Raw genomic sequence first — 15424 nt, 5'->3', positions numbered from 1 at the left:
TGAGCATACAACTGGTTAAAAGACCATATTCACAGGATAATTATCAATCGTTTGTTGTCAAGCTGGCAGGATTTATCTAATGGGGTACCACAGGCGTCAGTCCTAGGTCTAATACTTTTCAACATTTTCATTAGTGAGCTGGATAAAGGATTGGAGAATATGCTTATAAAATATGCTTATAAAATATTGGAGAATATGCTTATAAAAGGGGTGACAAGCACTTTGTAAGAGAGGATTTTAATTCAAAACAGCCTTAAATTGGAGACTCATTCAAAAAACAAGATGAAAAAAAAAATCAATAAAAACAGAAGGGAAAAAATCCAACGCACAACAATATTTGTGGCTACATCTGGCTAGATAGTAGCATTGCTGAATAGGCCCTAGGGTTTATACTGGATCACAAATTGAATGTGTGTCAACAAAACAGTTGCAAAAGGGCTAATATAATTTTGCAGTGTATTAACAGGAAGGCTGTATGGAAAATACAGGAAGTAACTGTCCAATTCTAGATGACACTGGTGAAGCTTCAGCTAAAGTACTATGTCCAATTCTGCGCACTATACTTTAGGGAAGATGTGAGCAAAACTGGAGAGAGTCCAGAAGAAAGCAAAAAAAATGGAAGATTTAGAAAACCTGACCTAGGAGGAAAGATTTAAAAAAACTAGACGTTAGTTCTCTTTTCTCAAGACTACTTAAGGGGACCTGATAACAGTCTTAAAATATGTGAAGAGCTATTACAGAGAGGACTGTGGTCAATTGCACTCTGGGGCCACTGAATGTAGGACAAGATGCAATGAGCTTAGTCTGCAGCAAGGGAGATTCAGGTTAGAACATTTGGAAAAAACTTCCTAATTATAAGGGTACTTAAGCTCTGGAATATGATTCCAAGGACATGTCTACACTAGGAAATAATTTTGAAATAAGTAAAATAGAATTAACTCCCAAAATAACAAAATCAAAATAGTGTATCCCCTCTACGGGGGAGCATCGAAATTGCTGAGAATTATTTCAAAATAGCATGTCCACACTGATTGGAGCCTGCCTCAGATTTAGAGCCCCCAGAAGGGCACCATGATGATGAATACTTCCTGTGGCTGTCTGGTCAGGCAAGCTGCAATCCGTACTTTCAGGGGCTCCTCTCTACGGCCACATCTCAGACACCATTTTTCTGTTGCCTCCCCCCCTTGCAGGACACCAAATGGACACAGTGTGCTCTGATTGCCATTGCAGATGCCACAGCACCGACACCACACAGCCGGCACTGCTGCAAAGCAGCGCCAGGTTCATGTGCCTTGTCCTATGCCTCATGGCACAGTTTGATCAGACTGCCCACATGCTGCTCCGGCAGGACAACCACCAGCCTGAACTGGAGGAACTCTTCACCCAGGTCCTGGCGCTGTGGCTGCTGCAAATATCCCTCAATCTCCTGGACACAATTGAACACCGCTTCTGGTGGAAAGAGACCAGTTTGAACTGGTGGGACCGCAGTGTCCTGCAGGTATGGGATGACCAGGAGTAGCTCCAGAACTTCTGCATGTGGAAGGCCACCTTCCTGGAGCTCTGAGAGTGGCTCACACTTGCCCTCAGGCAACAGGACACCCGGCTATGACCCACCATCCCTCTGCAGAAGTGCGTCACCATTGCCCTGTGAAAGCTCGCCATACCGGACAGCTACTGCTCTGTTGGGAACTAGTTAAGCATGGGGAAATCCACAGTCAGGGCCATGATGCTGCAAGTAGCCAAGGCCATCAACACAATCTTGCTATTGAGGGTCATCACTCTGGGCAATGTTGACACCAGCGTAGATGGCTTTGCTGCCATGGGCTTCTCCAACTGCGGGGGGGGCCAGAGACAGCATGCACATCCCCATCCTAAGCACTGGTGACTGTGTCTCAGGCTACATCAACAGGAAGGGGTACTTCTCAATGGTGCTGCAGATCCTGGGGACTATAAGGGATGCTTCACTGACATCAACATTGGTTGGTCAGGGGAGGCGCATGATGCCCGCATGTTCCAGAACTGATTCTTGTTCCAGAAGATGCACGCTGGCATTGTTTTCTCAGCTGTCCAGGGCTTATGAGCAGCCGGATACTAGTGCCATTCGATGAGCACATCAAGGGCCTGAGCTCCTCCAGGAGGCCTTGAGGGAGATTTTCAGCCAAGGCCAGATGTGAGACTCTCCCTTGTCCCTCTTCACAAGGGGCCGCTACATTCCTCCCTCACTCCTGCCTTCCCACCTTCCCTTGTAGAGCAAATAAAAAGCCTTTTTTGTTTGAAAATACAAGTCTCTTTATTAGGCAGATATAAAACTGGAGAAGGAGTGGGGAAAGAACCTGGAACAGGAGAGTGGGGAGGAGGGGGGCTCAGGGATGGGCCTGGGAGCGGTGCCTCGTGGAATGAGGAGTAACGGTAGTTCGAACTAGGAAGCCTAGTTCAAACTACCTAGTTTGTGCCGCGTGTAGCCGCGCGGCATGGGGTTCGAACCAGCCGGGATTTAAAAATGGCGGCACCCGGCTTATGCAAATGAAGCCCGGGAAATTCAAATCCCGGGACTCATTTGCAATTGCAGTATGCCTACATTACCCTCCTATTTTGAAATAGGAGGGTAGTGTAGACATACCCTGAGAGGTGACTGGACACCCTTCCAGGATGGCATTGTGCTAGTGAGGTGCAGCCCAGAGCATCCACTCTGCTCCTGGGCTTGTTATAGGCCTGCCAGAGGTCTTTTATTTTCATCCGGGCCTGACTGAAGGTCCAGCTGTGTCCCTTCTTGGCTAGATTGGTGACCATTCAGCCATAGACATCAGTGTTTCTCTTTCTGGTGTCAAGATCCTAGAGGTTGGTCTCCTTGCCCCAGACCTCATTGAGATTCAGGATCTCCACACCAGTCCAGGCCAGTGCTCTCCTGCATCCCGAGTCAGCAGCAGCCAAGGGTACTGCAGGAGTGCTGGCACCTATGGGGAGTTCAGAGAGAGCGCTGGGGTCTGCCATGTCTCCTGGGATGGTGCTGTGTGACATGGAGCTGGCAAAGCTCTCCTCAAGCCCTTTTCCTGCAGCCTGCTGCTTTAAGCTCCGCAGGAGAAGTGGAGGTGGCAGGTGTGGCCAGAGCAACTAAGAGAGGCCAATTATTTCAAATTAGTAGCACTGGAGCATCCACACTAACACTATCTCGAAATAACAATTTTGAAATTGGTATTATTCTCCGAGAAAAGCAGAGTACAGATTTCAAAATAACCAGCCCATTATTTTGAAACAACAGGTTTAGTAGTGTGGACACTCTGCTTGTTATTTCAAAATAAGAGGGGGTTATTCCAAAATAACTCCCTAGTATAAACTGGGGTCAAGGGAAGTTGTAGAATCCCTGTCACTGGAAGCTGTAAAACAGGTTGGACATATACCTGCCAGGATGGCTTAGATTTACTTGGTCCTTTCTAAACACAAGGCACTGGACTTGTTGACCTCTTGAGTCCTTTCAGTCCTATGTTTCTGATTATGAGACTGAAGAGCATTCCCCTCTCCATCTACCTTTCACCTAGTCCTCTGCCTTCTTTTTGTGTTCTTTACCTAATCCCAGGCTGCTGCCTTTGTTGTCTCTGGGCTCCCACCCCACATCTATGCCCTCCTGCCTATAACTCAGCCCATCAACTGCAATAGCACACTCACAGATAGCAGCAGCAGGTCAGTTTACCTTAATTACTTTTTTAAATGAATCTCTCTCTCTCCCCCCCTCCCTCCCCTCACGAAAGTGGTGGCCCAGGAAAAAGCACAACCCTTCCCCTGCCAAAGAAAGAAGATATTGCATCCTGCCATGTTAGGGCACACACACTTCTTCACAGAACATCTCATAACCCAGGCTCAATACAGTGGGAATAAGAACCAAAGTTGGCTTTTTTTAAAGCCTGGCACAAAAAGAGCAAAAGTAAAACAAAGGATGAACTGCTTCAGCTGGGGGGAAAAAACAAACAGTTCTTAATTCACAAAGTTTCTTGTGAGCAAGATGGCCAGTTTCCCAGTCCCCTATTAATACCAACCTTGGGTCTATGCCCAGGAGGTTGCTTACAAGGTTTCTTCCATGGTCTGGGAGGAGAGTGAAAGACTGGGCTTTCTCTTTTACTACTTCTCTTCATAGTCCTGTTCTAATTATCTCCTAGCTTATCCATTCCCTCACTAACTTAACATAGGGAACACACGTGCACACTCCCACCGCAATCTCTTTGTCACTACACATACTAACACTCCTGCTCCTCATTTCACCTTAGCAAGGGCAACAAAGCAAAATAATTCTAGGCTCTGTAGGCTGACATTTTGAAACCAGAATGAGCCCCCCCCCCCCCCCCCCCAAAGTTAGGAATGTTTTCAATTAAAAAGTCAGTGAGATGAAAATTTCTTAAATGCCATAATTTTCTGGGTCTTCATCCCCAATCTTATGCTGGGATAAGACATAGCAAATTCAGGGAAATGTATTTGTTTCTGAGGACAGTGAAAATTAGGCTTAAAATAGGAAATTAGCTTCAACCATAATTGTGGACTAGTAGCCCTCCACATAACAACAGAACTGGGTGTTTATCTCAAGAAGTATGCATTCAGTGCCACAATGATTGACACTTAATGGAAGACAATGGGCTAAACACCCGTGCTTAGTGGCCTTGTGCTTTGACAAGTTTTTTTCTCCTGATGGCTATTTGTCATTGTTAGATAGCTACATACTTCCCTTCCTGTGGACCTTTTTGAACTCTGCTGTCTTTGAACAACATGCAGATTGCAAAAGAAACTATTTACCAGCCAGTAATTATAAGCCACCCCTTGTGTAAAGGTAAACGGTAATGAGGAATGTGCAAAGAATGGCCAGCACTGTCAAAAGAAAAGAGGTTCTTATAAAATGTAAAGCCATACAAAATGCCTTATAGACTTATCCTGCAGTAACTGTATCAATTAACCATGCTAAAAGCTCTAACTCAGATGGGCACTGCACACAGCATGTCTGCCAGTGTTTTATTATCAAGTCCATTATGATGAGTTCTTGTCCTAGACAAAGGGAGAACAGAAAAAGAATTCAGGCTGACAAATTAGACTCGAAATCAGTTTCATTTACATAACGACTGGAAGTTCATTAATAACAGAGTTTTAATTATTCATGCTCTTGTTTCACTATATACAGCAGTTTTCCCCTGCTGTGCTGGATGTCTGGATTAGCTAAAATGAACCATAGCAAACTGATCGACTGCCCAGATTTCTTAAGATTCTTTTCCGCTTTCCAACTACCAAGGAGAAAGCAGGGGGGGGGGGGGGAGGGGGCAGAGGATTGGTTTCTTTTAGCCATCTTTGCAACATGCTTGTTAAAAAAAAATCTTTTTTAAACTGGGTGAAACTTTCCATGTGAAGTGGGAACTCAGCTTCCACATTCAAGTAATTAGAAAAGTTAAAGCACAGTGCATGCAAACTTGATGCATATTTGTCCATTTATAATTCTCTGTAGGTACTTAAAATCAAATTAGATCAGTAGCACCAATGCTTGAGATTTGCATTGAGGTGCCCCACGTAAGTAGAGAGTATCTCCAGAAGGGCAGACCTACCGCATTCTTTATCAATTACTTTCTTATAAAGTATATTAAAACCTCATTGCACTTGTTCTTTGTCCTCCCTCTACATCCCTTCTATTGGCTACCTATGTGTTGCTCATGCTCTGGGTTGGCACCCTCAAATCGGAACAGAGCCAAATGAAATAAAAGGGAAAGCTACAAAGCTATATGAGAGAGAGAGAAAGAAATAAAAAAACCCATAAAATAACTTTTGGAATGAATGGATTAATAAATAAATAAGTAAATAAATAAACAAACAAACAAACATGGAAAGCAATCAATGATTGGGCAACTTTACCTTGCCCAGGCTCAATTCTCCTGCCATAGGATATGCAAGTAACTCCCACAGACTTCAATGCATCCTGCAGGGAAAGAAGAGGGCCCCTGGATTTTACATGACTATTTGCTATTCATTAAAACTCAAGGACCCTACTCTCCCTCTGCAGGATGCATGTAATTTCTATTGAAATCAATGGGAATTACTCTTGTATCCTGCGGCACAACTGGGCCCCACTTGAACTGTAGCTACATGTCATGGCATTTAGAATGCTGGCTGGCCTACAAAAGGGGGGATATTTCTGAAGGATCATGCTTGCTAATCTGTAAATTATACGGGAAAAAATCCTTCCTTTTTCACAATTATTTAACTAAGATGTACGACCCTAGCGATTTTTAAATGATATATACTGATGAAAACAAAACCATGGGAATAGCCTAAAAATCATTTATGTAGCACAAACAAGTAGTTATCTTGTGAGCTTTTACCGTGCAGAAGGTGGGGGGAGTCAAGTTGTTTGCTTTGCTCTGCAAACACTATTTTGTTCTATTTTCATTGCTTCTCCCTTCCCCTCACTTAAAAACAATACAATCGTTAAAGGAAAATAATGGAAGATTTTATGTTGACTAAAAAAGTGGAGTGTTCGAGAGACGTTTGGGTATTATTTGCTCTGGTCCGTCTTTGCAGTATCTTCTATTAGGCTGCAGATGGGGGGCAAGCTGGATGGGTTTTCTAGACTTATATTTGATCTCCAGGTGCAGGTATACATCTACTTAAATCCTGTCCAGATGCTGCCAGGATATCTATGCACCTTCCAGGTTTATGAACTGGACATATATTGAACCCTTGAATCATGTCTGATCTCTATAGTAAAAATCATGGAATGCTTCATTGAGTTCTTTATAAGGAATCCAGGTCTAAACTGAGAGAAAGGGTAGGCTCTAGTTAGGCATGAGGCTGGGAATCAGGAGATTTGTTTCAATTCCTTCAGACACTTTTTATTTTTCCTTGGGCATGTAACCTAAGGCCAGATTGCAAATCCACTGTTCTCTCTAGTGAGCAGTTATTCTCAGGGCTAATCTGTGAAGCCAGGCACAATTCCTCTGAATAATTGTTCACAGTGTGAATCAGAAGTTAACAATCTGGCCCTTTACTCTTCTGTGCCTGAGTGTCCACATTTAAAAAAAATAAAAAATAAAATAAAAAGGAGATGATAATATTTGTCTGCCTCCCTGGAACACTAGGGCTATGTCTACACTGGCACAATCTTGTGCTAGAGATATGCAAATGAGGCTAAGCGTGGAATATCGCCACACCTCATTTGCATATCTAATGAGATGCCATTTTGCGGAAGAGGCTCTTGTGCCAGAAGAAGCTGTCCACACTGCCCCTTCTTGCACAAGAAAAACCCTCTTGCGCAATGCCGCTATGCTGATTATTTTCAGGAAAATGACATCGGAAACATAATAAAAAGGAGAGTAGAACTCTGCACACTAAGTTTTCTATGGGGTATAGGCAGAGAGATGTCAGGTCTACACTGCAGTCTTTGTAGCATAGACGTTTTTGCTGACATAACTATGTTAGCTAAAAGGTGTGATTTTTTTCCCACACTCCTAGCCAACCTAGCTATTCCAGCAAAATGTTTTAATGCAGACCAGACTGGAAAACAATGCACATTTCTCAAAATGCAGCTGCGGATTCCCAATCCCAGAGAGGGGGCTCTGTGAGAATCAGATGAAGAGATGCCTAGAGCTAAGAGACAGCTAAACTTCAGCCTTCTCTACATACAAGGGAAGATATGTGAAAAGATGATCATCCGTAGCCATAATTCTGTCCAGACAATCTTGCTTACTATGCTAAGTACTGTAGACCAGTGTTTCTCAATCTTTTTCTGTAAAGTACCCCTTTTTGAAAAAAAATTATAAGTACCTCCAGTACCTACAGTCTTCAGACACACAATTTTTTCTACCATTGCAACACATTTGTCTAAACAACTTAATGGTTGGGTGTAAAAAGAATAATAATAAAGCACTGTAAAACTTAAAACAAAAATTCAGTTTTCTATAAAATTTCATTTGTGTTGTTGTACCCCTCCCTAGACTTTTCTCGAGTACCCCTGAGGATACTTGCACCACTGGTTAAGAAACACTGTTCTAGACTATGTGGCTTTGGAGAAGCACTTCTTTTTCCTCTGGCAGCTTAAAAAAAAAAGTTACAAGTACAAATTTTCTTGTGAAAGTGGTTTTCCAGGATTCCAGTGCTTCTCTTGCTACATGCAATTTTTCTACCATTGAACTTTCCAAAACACCCATCACTCTAGTATCCCAATAAAATTCATCTTTCATTCCCTTGAACTTATGGGCTGTGTCTAGACTGGCAAGTTTTTCCGCAAAATCATCTGCTTTTGCGGAAAAACTTGCCAGCTGTCTACTCTGGCCGCTTCAATTTCTGGAAAAGCACTGACGATCTCATCAGTGCTTTTCCGAAAATACTATGCTGCTCCTGTTCGGGCAAAAGTCTTTTTCCGAAAGACTTTTGCGCAAAAGGGCCAGTGTAGACAGCACAGTACTGTTTTCCGCAAAAAAGCCCCGATCACGAAAATGGCGATCGGGGCTTTTTTGCGGAAAACTGCGTCTAGATTGGCCACGGACGCTTTTCCGCAAAAAGTGCTTTTGCAGAAAAGCATCCTGCCAATCTAGACGTGCTTTTCCGAAAATGCTTTTAATGGAAAAGTTTTCCGTTAAAAGCATTTTCGGAAAATCATGCCAGTGTAGACGTAGCCCTGAGGTTTAAGACACTTCAGCGGTACAAAATTCTACACAATGGTAGTGGAAAACATCATCTTTTATATGACAATTCGTGTTACTGAAATACTTTAAGAAGCTTTAGCAGCACATGTGAGGCAGAAGCAAAGAATTCAAAGTCAACAGTTTGGCCCACATTTTCAGAAGATCCAAATTCAAATAGACCTAAGCCTTGGTTGTCAGATCTCAGGTCAGACCCTCTGACAATCAAGCCTTAGGTATTTAACGTATAGCAACAAATAATTCAGGTGAGACAAAGCCAGTGGCTACTTTTTGAAAAACATGACCTTCTAAACTGTGTTTCTGAACAAATTAAGTAGAAATAGTATTTTCATTTTATATGTATTTAAGTCATGAGACCATTCATCAGCATGTACCCTAAATACATTTAACCTTGTACCCCTGCAATTGGCTGTTTGCTTTTCATCCAAAAGCTGAACTGGGATGTGGGGGGACAAGGACAAGGATTAATTCAAAGGTTTAAAGCTGGTACAAAAAAAAAAAAATGGAGAGAGAGAATGAAAGGTGATAATGTTTTAAAATTAACATCTGATTTTTCTATGATTACAGTTTTATGTACTGTGGTTTTGCACACTCTCACCATGTAATTTCCAGTTCCACGCTAAAGTTTGTGTTTTAGTCTCAATGAGGAAATCTTCAGGTAGGTTTAATGCAGAAGATTAAGGCTGCATTAAGATTAAGTCTGAAATACCCTGCTACCAATTAGCCCTCTAGTATTTCTGTAAGCCTTGAATTTTTGATGCGATCAATGACACCAAGTGGAGCCATCTTCTGTGGAGTGGTTATTAAAGATATAAAAATCAATACAAAGATGATACTTGGAAATCTATATCACAAGATAATGAATCACCATGAAAGCCGGCTAAGAAGGAATGTCAGCAAACCAAACAGAAGGTTTGTGCATAACAAAGTATTTGATGCCAGTAGAATTTAAGCTAAATTTTGCATGAGACAGAAGTCTTCAGGCAACACTTATGATACATTTGCATGGCAAGATTTTAATGAGATGAAGACACAAGACCAACCACACACGGGGCTTTTTGTGCATTAAAGTGAGAGAGGCAAAGGAAGAGGGAGAAAGGGAGGAGGTAGAGAGAGAGAGAAGACTGAGGCGTACACTATTAAGACAATAATGCCATAATTTGACTTTAATGACAAAACGGCATTGAAAATGTTCTCTGTCAGTAATCCTCATTCAATTTCTTTTAAATGAAACATTATTTGCCTGCACCTTTGAGCTGATTGTTATTGGTGTAGCATAGTGGAGCTTCACAGGATACTCCAAATTTAATTTGAACTAGGGATTGATTTAGTTGCTTTCAAAGCAAGGTTTTTTCCTCTCCAAAATTGAGCTAGTGCATGACTTTGCAAGTTCATATGGGTTTACTGCTTGACATGATAGTATGTGACATTACAGCATTTATGGTATTTTTGTCTTTCACAATGACACACACAAAGAGCTAGAACTAGTGAAACAAATGCTTTGTTGTGTTATTCCTTTGCTTCCCTGGAAATATACTCCTCACTAAGAGCTACTGCTATCAAAGACAGCTGTTCAGTTCAAATGTGGTATATAAATAAAGCCACTTTCATTTTGAACTTCTACAACATGGCCATCCATTGGCAGGATCTCAAAGCATTTTACTGACATTAATTAAGGAACATAGAAGCTTTATAGAGTAACTATTATTACACCCTTTTTGTAGAAGGGGAAACTGAGGCGCAGAGGCCTTGTGACAGACAGCATGGTCCAAGAGATATAACACTAGACAGGTTCCACCCAGTCCTGTCACTGACTTACAGAGTGACCTTAAAAAAGTCATATCACTCTTCAGTGCCTCTCTTTCCCCTAATGCTCTTTGTCTATTTAAAAGACAAAAATCTCTGGATCATGAACTCTCTCTCCTTAGATGATTGTACAAGTGAGAACCTAACCTCAGTTGTGGCCTCTAGATACTACTGAAATACAAATAATACATTATATTAATAAATGACATGCTCAAGGCCACACAGGAAGTCTGGTAAAGCCAAAATGAAGAGCCAGATGATGTCAGTCTCATTCCTGTCCTTTAGTCTCAGGACCAGCCCTTCCCCAAATCCCACAAATGTTCCAATTCTTAAATCTTCCCTCTGGTACAGATATGCACAAACACTATTTATGTTTTCCCTTTTCAGAGCTATTCATTTTTTTCAGAAGGATTAGGATACTTACTTTTTAGTGTTGTATTGTGGTACAACAGTCATCAGTGCTTCTATTTCCTTGTTTCTCCTAGACACACATCACTTTCCCATTTGCAGCTGTTAAGTAGCAACACTCACAGATAATCATGCTCACAATCACAGCTTATTGTGCTTTTAACGGGACGCTAAATGCGAGGCGGGTATTCTTTGTTAATCAGTAACTCACTGTTGATTTACAGATAGGCATTTTAGGTTTTTTGCTCCCCCTCCTCTCTCCCTCCAAACTACTCTGCCAACAGACCAAACCAGGAAACTAATAGATCAGATCCCCCTGTAAATGTTTGTCACTCCAATGGGATTTACTCTGATTTACACCAGGAGGGCAGGATCTGGCCTAATTACCTTTAGTCCTGGACCTAAAAGCGAGCACGCAGCATATTGACAACCCCATTGCTGTGCATCAGTGCTGGGCTGAAGCAGTAGTGAGTAGCTCATTATTGAGTCACCAATTCATGGTGGAATTCTTCGAGAACAGTTTCTTTTTTTTTTAAATGCACTGCATAACAGTTATGCAAAAAGAAAAGAACCCTGACATACCTTGTATAATTTTAACTAGTCATCAGTTTTGGCTTCCCACCCTCTTTACCCCTAAGTCTTGGAAGGCTCATTCCGAAGTATAAAACAAGGCGTGTTAGAACACGCTTCAGTAAAACGCGACCCTCTCGCCGGTGTATTTGGCGCGTAATGTCCTGCACTGACGTTTTAAAGGCTGCAGCCTCGTGATTGTTCAGACACCTCTGGATTGCTCCTGGCAAGTACCAGGGCCCAGTGTCATGGCTATGCAGGAAGCACCCGTGTTCCCCGAGCCGCCTTCGAACAAGTGACCGCAGAGGTGGCAGAAGGGCCAGGAGATGCCCCTGGAGACTGGCAGCCAGTGGAGGTGGATCTTCCCCAAAGCCCCACCCATCTGAGAGGACTCAGACAGGAACTGTGTATGCGAGAGGGGGGAGGCAAAGAGCGGTGATGTGAACATTTCGCTACTATGTGTAAAGTGAGTCCTGGAGCGATCGCGCTCCGGCCGTAGCCAAGCTGCCTCTGGAATCGCTGATGAATACGCAGGGCCCTAGTGCAAATGGCTCCATTTAGGCATTCGCAGCCGGGGGAGGGGGGCAGCTTTCTCCCTTTTGGGGGCAGCCGTCGGTGGCTGAATGTATTCGTAGCTGGGAAGTTGGTTATTCCTTTCCCAGCACCTCGCAGAAAGCGGGCGTTGGGAACATCTCTCCCCTTCTTCCCCCATGTCCAGCAGTGTGCTGGGAATATTTGGGTTCCCTCAAAAAATGATCCACCTCAGCCTATGATAAACCCCGGGTCCCAGAGTGCACTTTCTTCCATGTACATAGGAGATGGGGAAGCTCTTCTATTTGCTTCCCCAGTGACTTTTCTCTAGGAAGGGAGGCAACACCGTCTTCATGAACACATCAAGTGGCTTCTGCGGGAAGTAGCTGCAGTTTGTTCCAGGAAAAAAAAAATCCGATTATTCCAACAATGTTATAATAGCTCACTTGAGGGGGGATGTGCTAGGATAGGAGATTGAGGGACTTTTTCTTTTCTTCCACTAAAATAATTGGGATATATATAGCTGTCATCTTGGCACTATGTGGTTCACTGCTAACACACACAGGGAGGGCTCTTCAGTTAAATCTTAGGGGACTAAGTCTGACCAGAATAGGGTGATCATATTTCAGGCTCCCCTCCCCCCCAAAAAAGATGTTGGAGGGGGCAGAGTGAATCTCTAGAAGTTGAAAGCAGTGCCACTCTCTGTCATGATGGCAGGGCAGCTGGCTCAAGCACATGATTCAAGGCAGCCATCAGTCAGCACATCCCTGTGGGACCTACCCACGACTCAGCATCAAGTGAATAGAATCCAGCAGCTGTGGCTGCAGGGAACTGGAATCAGCTGCCATGGTGGGGAAGGGACCAACTGGGAAGCAGACCCCTCAAGACTCTTTCTGAGTTGTAGCATCTACTTTGGCCATTGCCTATTATTTGAAAAATCCTCCCCAACAGAGGCTCAAAAAACAGACAATGTCCAGGAAAACCTAGATATATGGTAATCCTAGGCCAGAATATATAACTAAGAAGAGTCCATATCCTGAAGATTATGCAGCGTGTATGTACAGTGCCTAGCACACTGGGCTCTTGTTTCTGGATGGGGCTTACACAGGTTACAATGCTGCAAATAATAATTAATTAATTAATAATAACCTAGCAGTGTCCAAAGCAGGGATGACTGCATCAACTTCAGACATTCCAAAACTCCTTTCTATTTGGTGACAGTATGTATTTTATAAAACCACACACACACACACACACACCCCTATTTCTAAATAATCACTATATGAGCTTCCAGTATGGAACCAGGAAAGGCACTGATGTGATATATCCAATTCCTATGCTTTTTTTCAGCTGAGGTTACTGCTGCAATATTCACTCTAAGAAAATGGTGATCAGCAGTCATTTCCATGCTTCACTGTTTTTGTGTCTTTCAGGAACCAGGTGATGAGCTGAATCAAAGCTACCAGAGAGGAGCTCTGCTGATCAACTAAAATAATACGTTTTCATATGCTTGATCTCAGCAGCAATAATGCTAGTGGATTATATTATTGTTCCTGTTTTACCAGCAAAACAAAAAAACATGGACTTTCCACAGACCACCAGAACAGACAGAGAACACTATGAGTGGCTCAGAAATTGGGAGGAGAGGCAGCCCATGGGAAGTTTTTTTTCTGCTTGCAGAATGAAGAAGTTTGAAAACCACTAGCATACAAGGTGGCATCCCATTCACCATAAGGTGTCATATGTCTGCATATTCTTTATTTAGAAAATGAATCAGTTTATTGCAAATTCAGCTGATGCCTGCATTACCAGCCCTTTTGACCCCAAACTCCACCGTACTGTCTTTTTACAGCATGTCTAAAATCAGCTTACCATTCTTTTATCTGTTTTGGGAGGCACCTAGACATTTTTGGTTACCAAAATAACAAGAATCATAATAATACATATTGCATTAATATGTTTCTAGCATTAATGCAACTTGTTAAGAGGACTCTTTCTAAAATAGAACTTAAATTTCTAGAGTGTTTTTTTCCTTATCTTAAAAAAATGTTATGCCTGTAGATTTAAAAAAAGATTGTTCTCTACATACATTCAGTCCTTAAACCTCTAGTGGCTCAAGGAGGAGTTCATTACCGTGATTTTTAAATTTATTTATTTTAGGTTGACACCTAGCTGCTATGGCCTGGAGAGTGCCCACAAGCATTTCATTTCATTGCTGCATTCCATCAGATAGGTCACTTCTGTGCTCATAGGAATTTGAACCCCTGAGTGACCCACCCATGGAAGACACACTAAGATGTTTAATCTTTCCCTTTTCGATGCACTGTATAAACTTCCAGCACTGATCCTTACTTGCCTTGCACTTATAGAAATAAATATTTTGGGTAACATTTGGATGCCTATTTCCCAAATGAAGTAAACACACAAAAGAGAAATTTGTTGCAGAAAACCTAGCAGTCAAACCCAGAAATCGAAGATGAAATTATTCTTTGATCTTATTAATTGCCAGTGGAAATGGCATCCATGGTAGAATATATTGTACCATTGGCTATCACCTTCAGAAAACTTGCAAATTCTACCATTGGGGCTGACAGCCACCATGGACCCCAAGGCAAGGTATGTGTGTGTGGGCTGAAGTGAAAGGGGCAGAGCTGGGGTAACCAGGCCTCAGCACAGCCCTGACTGCAGTGACCCCTCCACAAAAGCTCTCAGAGCTGCAGTCAGGCAGCAATTCAAAGCTCCAGCTACTGTAGCAGTGATGGCATCTGGAGCCCCAGACCTCCAGAATCAGAGGGTCCCGGGGCAAATGCCTCTTTTGCCCACCCTTTTTGCAGGCCTGCATTCTACACATTTAGTTGAACATATTGTTGTTTGATAGCTTCTAATCTAACCCACAAGAGTGGGATCACTGAAGTAGTTCAAGTCTGGGTACTTTTTTGGCTCTGTTTTTTCACTTTTCTGGGTGGGTATTTCAGTTTTAGGAATGCTCTATATAGATCCTGTAGGTGTTTGTCTCTGGCTGTGGGATTGGAGCAAATTCAGTTGTATCTTAGGGCTTGGCTGTATACAATAGATTGAGAAATGTGTCTGGGATAGAAGCTAGAGACATGAAGATAAGTTTAGTGTTCGGTAGGTTTCTGGTATAGGGAACCTATAACCCACATGTTCACTGAAATTGCTGACAAGCAACAGTGTAGTAAGAGCATTGCAACACTGGAAGAATTAGACTAAAATAGCCATAATAAAAATACTTGAGTACACAGGGATTTTGGCTCATGTTCTACTATTTTTCTTATTAAAAATATAGCTACAATATTAGAAATAAAGAAATTAAAGAGCTAACTAGTGGAAATTCAGGAGATAATATAAAGAGAGACTTTTAAACAAACCAACCAACCTTCGTAATGATTGAGATTGTCCCCGACTCAAACAGGTGCATGCAGAAT

General features: G+C 42.4%; 1 protein-coding gene across 2 annotated transcripts in view; it reads right to left on the bottom strand.

Moving 5' to 3' along the window:
• Positions 1 to 15424, bottom strand: part of ADGRL2 (adhesion G protein-coupled receptor L2) — a 532296-nt gene that overhangs the window by 413564 nt on the left and 103308 nt on the right. The gene's annotated exons all lie outside the window — the stretch shown is intronic.

The sequence above is a fragment of the Pelodiscus sinensis genome, chromosome 9, assembly GCF_049634645.1.
Source record: "Pelodiscus sinensis isolate JC-2024 chromosome 9, ASM4963464v1, whole genome shotgun sequence".
In the NCBI taxonomy this organism is placed as follows: Eukaryota; Metazoa; Chordata; order Testudines; family Trionychidae; genus Pelodiscus; species Pelodiscus sinensis.
Note: the sequence above shows the minus strand (reverse complement) of the source record. Positions and strands in the feature narration are given on the sequence as shown.